Here is a 6,000-nt window from a genome sequence, read left to right on the forward strand (position 1 = left end):
CACAATGTACTTTGAGGGGTAGAGGGAGGAGTTGAAGGGTTTGGCTGGTGTGCATGAAACGCTGGAAGTTTACCATCTCTCTAGTCCCTTAGGGGCTGGTGTCCCTTCCCGCTGTTTGTTGCTGTGTTTTTAGACACTATCGTATGGAAAATGTGAACATAAAATTACCTGAAGCTCCTCATTTTAACAGCGATGTAATAGAGGAGCGGGGTCCATAGCTGGTGACTCTCAGAGGAGGGGGATGAGGGGAGATTCATCTTATGTTTCTTTTTTTAAAAAAATTGAGAGTGGGGAAGGGGGCAGAGAAATCTGGGAACATATCAGGAGAGTAGTGCTGTTTGGGCCTCAAAGGGGAAACACAAAGTGTACACCTGGTGTCCACCTCAATTGAGCTGGCTCATGGCTCAAGCTGCGGGTCTGCATGTTCACTGTGTGTGTTGGTGGCTGAGCAACGGGGAAAAACATTCTGCACAAGGACGTCAGTGGAGAACGTCTCCTCAGCATCAGCAGTGAGAGGGGAAGTGAGGGGCGTCATTGGTGACAGAACCACCTCGAGTTCCCGGCAAATCTCAAAAATAAAATACTGTGAATGAATTATCCTGTTGCCGTGGTACTGGCCTGGTCACTGCTGGCAGATATTTCCGATTACCCTCCTCCCCAACTCCCCACCCTGTGGCCAGATCTGTCTGTTCTCCGTCTGTGTGTGCCGATAGCCTCCAATTGACCAGGATCAGCAGTATAGCTCCCTGTTCACAGAGAGCCGAGCGGCCGGGAGCCTATGTAACTATTCTATGTTGCAGTCTGAGCATCGTCCTGTGGGAGCTCCTGTTTGTGTGTGTGTCTCGGGGGTGAGGTGGGGTACGGGAGGGGGAGATGCGTATGACGGCTGTGACTGACCTGATGGCTGGGCAGAGTTTTGTGATTTTAAATGTGTAAATGAAGGTGAGTATCAGTTTTATATTTGTTACTGTTATTGTGAAGAGCCACAAAGACTTGTAGCTTCCACAGAAACCCTCTGGGCTCCACTTCCACGGGCCAGCTATTGATCAGCAGAGGCCTCGGGTGCTTACCCCTGGCAGGGAAATGGGGTAAGCAAGGGCGGAGAAAATATTTGGAGCACTGGCCCCTGTTGGCTGGGTGAGGGTGGCTTGGAGACTGAGTGGGGGAGTGGGGATTTGTTTAGAGGCTGGGTGGAATCTGGGATTGCTGGGGTGGGCTTGGGGCTGAGTGGATCGACTGAGGGTAGCTCGATAGACCATCAAATGGCATTGATGTGGATCATGTCTGTGCACTCTTGAATCTCCTGCTCCTCGCTTGAGGCAAAGAAGCTTCACAGGCCATTCTGCCTGCAGATCAGTACAGTCAGCTGGACACTGTGACATCCCTTGTTGTGTTTAATTCCTGGTCTGGTCAGAATTGTGGGAGTTGGGGCATGGATGCGGATACTGTGTGTGGAGGTGGGGCTCTTTGATGAGTTGTCAATATTGCAGGGCAGGAAAAGTCTTTCCACTTGAACCCAACAAAGTTCCCTTCACTTCATTTGTACAACAACAGACTTACTAAAGTTTTCACAACTCTTGTTTATAAAACATTTTCTTTCCATCTTTAATTAAATTCCATGGTGGGACTCTTTCCACCCCCCCCCCACATTCTTCTCTTTAGCTGCAAACCAATATTTCTTTCCAGCTTTTGGAACCCAAAGCATATGGTTTGAAGTAACAAAAGGCAAAATACTCCAAATGCAGGAAATCTGAAATAAACACAGATGTCGCTGGGAATCCTCAGCAGGTCAGGCAGCATCTATGGAGAGAGGAAAGTGAGTTTACATTTCAGGTCGATGACCTTTCATCGTGGTTTGATTTAACTATTAGCTTCCCACCCCACACACAGTCCTCTCCCCCGCGGTCCCCCACCCCCTCCCCACCCAGCCCATCCGTGGTAACAGAGCCTGGAGAAAGATGCACTCAGTAAATTACATGAAAATGAGCACAAATGGAGAAAGCGTTTGGGCAAAGTGTTGCAACAAGGTCAAACCTTTTTTTGTAAATATTAAAAATAAAAATGTACTTGACACTATTTAAAAACCGAGGGACTCTTTAGAGAAATATAGCAATAAATTAGAGCGCTGTTTCCGTGTTGTACAAAGAACGTGTGAAGTACGTCCCCGTTCATTTCAGTGAAGCTTAGTTTTATATTGAGGTCACTGTAGAATAACATTTTAAAGATGAATAGATATCGCAACACCATGGCAGTGGAGAGTGAAATTAGTGTGTTTCCTCTATTTATCTTTTAATTTTTTTTAGTTTGCCTTTTTTATATATATATATATAGATAAACTTTTTGTGTAATTTATATATAGGTGTACAGACTATACAGGTCACTGGTTCACACAGAGCAGTTTTTCCAAGTAAGAAGCCATTTATTCCCGATTCTAACCAGTTTTATTTGGGATCAATTAGGAACCATTTTAAAATGAAACGGTAAAATTCTCATGTTGAAAGGGATCGATTTCAATCAAGACATTTGTTTTCTATGCGTGCGTGTGTGCTGTTTGTGTTACAAAATGACCTGGAAACATCTGGGGAGCTGGGAGCTGCTTTTTACCTGCAGATGTTGAGCACATTTCAGCTGTGTTGACACGTTCCATTTATTAAGTGTTGTTGGGGGTGGGGGGGTTGGAGATTTTCCGGACAGATGTGAGGCAATAAGCGGTGTTTACACACTTGGCTTATTCAACGTGTGGTCAAGTACAGGACAGTTTTAATAACTTTTTCTTGGGCGGGGGGGGGGGAGAATATATTGTCTAATGTTGAGGGCGGACATGGGGGCGGAGGGGAGAATCTATGATGGTTTTACCTTTTCTCGTCTCACTGTGTGGGTCTGAGGTGTTTACGCTTTACAGCCAGACCAACTTTCTCACACTCCATGTCTGTTATTCCCATCACTGCCGATGGAATCTCCCCTCCCGCCAACCTGATACAATAGTTTGGTTTCCATCAACCAAGTTCTCTCTGATAAAGGTGCCCTCTTTCTCCCCCCTCCCCCTGGCACCCACCACACAACCAAACCAAACTGAGCCTGACATTCAAGCCTCAGCAATTCCTGTGTTAGTTGGTGTCTTGTTGGCTCATGAGCCCCACAATGGCCAGGGAGGAGCTGTGGAGGCCGAGTGGAAGGATGGTGTGGACGAGACCCAATTGGCAGGAGATCCACAACTCTTAATTTTCCTGAGCTTCTCGTGCCAGCTCTATGGTTTACACGTGACTTATTCAGCGGGTGGGTGCTCGAGAAGTAGGAGAGTTTTAAGTACTCGCTTGCACTGGCGGGTGTGTGTAGGGGTTCCAGGTACTGAGTGTTCAGCAAAGACTTGTGCACTGTGTTTTACTACATTTGTTTTCACTGTACTCCATTGTGTCGGGAACAGAAATAAAAAATGTAATTATCAATAAAGTGCTAAATGGAAGTTGGTAACTTTTTTTTTAGATGTATTTTAGATGTCTTAATTCCTGACGGAGCTCTTGGGAGGTTTAAATGTTCCCAGCTGCAAGAGCGATAAGCAAACATACCCGAGTGATGTGGATGCCATGTTCTTTTCCAATCAAATGATCCCAGAGTCAAGTTCCGGCTGACATTTACTAGCACTGCCAGCCCTGTCCTGGTCACTTCTTTATTACTGACCGGGTCAATTGGCGAGAGCAGCAGTTGTGTCCTGGAAGAGGACACAGACAATGCCCACTGCGCTGCCTTGGGACTCGGCTGGGCAGGGTAACCCCCTTACCCTTGCGGGCTGCACTACCCAGCCCTGTCTTCATAGCTGTGTGTCTCAAGACTCCTACTCTTCCTCCCAGGATGAATTCAGCACCCCCCCCCCCCCCCCAAATTATGTTACGAAGAGAACTAACTGCTTATTAACTGAATGTTCAGACGCTTGCTATCCACCTGCTAGGCAGCTAATCCTGTCACTGGATGAATTCAGGTATGTGCGTGTGTGTATTTCCCCACTTTCAATCAGGGGTCTCCTCTCGTCTTTGGAGCTTGTGACACAGCCCCTTCCTTTGCCCTATGGCTTGCATCATGTGTGTCTCTGCCTGAGTGACGCTGAGCCAGTGGTGTCCTGGCATGACTTCTCTGCTCTTTGGTTACCTCCATTCCATTGTCTTTCCTTATCTCAAAACTAAGCCTTAGAAAACATTGTCCTTTTCGACTTTAGTTGCAATACTATGCTGTGTACTAAATACCTCATCTATTTTGTATCAATATCCCCAAATCTACTGATACGATTGCTCTTGTATCTAAATATTGTACCTGACTTGTGGAAAGCCTCAATAAAATGTTATTAACAACTGAGCGTAGAGCGGCATTGATGTGTATAATGGATGGGAGTGGAGGGATAGCATAAGGTACATTTCCTGGTTCTCGCTTGAAAAGGCATCCCTGGAACCGAGAGCCATTGAGTTGAGAAATAGATTTTCTCTTATTTTCTGGTCTCCAAACCACTTTATTCTTAGTGAATTGCTGGCTTGTGTCTCACCCTCACAGCAGTGTTGGTAAGCAGCGACGATTGCTGTGGACCATCACCAGAAATGGTAAATATGTGGATTCTGTGTTTGGTGTGATTTAATCCTAATTTTGATTCTGTGAACTGTATTTTTATGTTTCTGTAAGGTGCTGAACATATGTGGTGTTCCCTGACTGCGCGATTATCCCAGCTCAGCCTTACTTGTTATTTTTTAAGTTTAAGTAAGAAAAAGGAATTTCCCGTTAAATGTAGTTGTAGTAAAAAAAATCCTTGCATTTGATACATTTGCCTATAAATCAGTCTTGTTCAGGTGGACGTTAAAGGTGCTGTGACATTTGGAAAAAGAAGAGAATTCTGGTGGTGTAGTGGCCAATAGTCATCTGCATAAATGGCCACTAACTTCATGGCTGTTTGTGGGATTTTATCTACAAATAGTTAGTACACTTAATGTGGTCACTCAATCCATGACTGTCTGTGGGACAAGGCTGTGCGCAATTGTTTGCTGCATTGCCCCTACAAAACATTAGTCAATTCACTTTACAATATATTCCATGAAGCGCTTTGAGATGTCTCAACAAATGGGAATAAGGCGCTATATGAAATGCCAGGATTCTTATTATTATTACTGGTTACAGCAATGACATTGAAATGCACTGAGAAGGATTTAAGGTTATAAATGCTATAACAGCTGCAAGGAATAGTATGCATTTACCCCCTCACCCCACAAGGTGCATGGATTTGCCCTCAGTGTGAATGACTGTCATGAGAAGGCACAGTGTTGAAGCGGCTGCGCTGAGCGAGGCCACACCTGTGGGGATAGGTGGGGCCGCGGGGCGTTGTGGGAATTGTAGTTCCCCCTCGTGTCTGAGCGCGAGACAACTACAGCTCCCGACGTGCAACGCAACGGCGCCGCCCTTTCACCCGCCGCCACCCTCTGTATCCATCCGATCAACAACCCATCCACAACGAGAGCTCCTGGGATCCGAGCCCGGCGGGTTTACAGGAGGGGGAGGGGGAGGGGCATCCCACTCAAAAGCATAGGGAAGGGGCGAGGAGCGAGTGAGGGTGTTATTTGTCGGGCGCGGAGGGACGCGGGCCGGGGGGACGGTGCTGCGGCCCAGGTTTTGGCGCCAGTGGCAGGGCGCGCGGTGCATTGTGGGGCCGCCGCTGAGGGGGTTTAAACCAGTGCGAGAGTCCCGGAGAGACGAACCCCCTCACACACTCCCCCCACCCCCTCGGGCACTGCCCCCACCCCCTCGGGCACTGCCCCCACCCCCTCGGGCACTGCCCCCACCCCCTCGGGCACTGCCCCCCACCCCCTCGGGCACTGCCCCCCACCCCCTCACACCCCTCCCTCCACGCAACTACAACTTGCATTTATATAGTACCCTTCATGCGGGGCAGAGTCTGGGAGTGCAGCCCCGACACACACCGTCCCCACCCTCCCCCGCGCCACCCCCCCAGTGCCCCCCGCCCCCGCC

The sequence above is a fragment of the Callorhinchus milii genome, unplaced genomic scaffold, assembly GCF_018977255.1.
Source record: "Callorhinchus milii isolate IMCB2004 unplaced genomic scaffold, IMCB_Cmil_1.0 Scaffold18, whole genome shotgun sequence".
NCBI lineage: Eukaryota > Metazoa > Chordata > Chondrichthyes > Chimaeriformes > Callorhinchidae > Callorhinchus > Callorhinchus milii.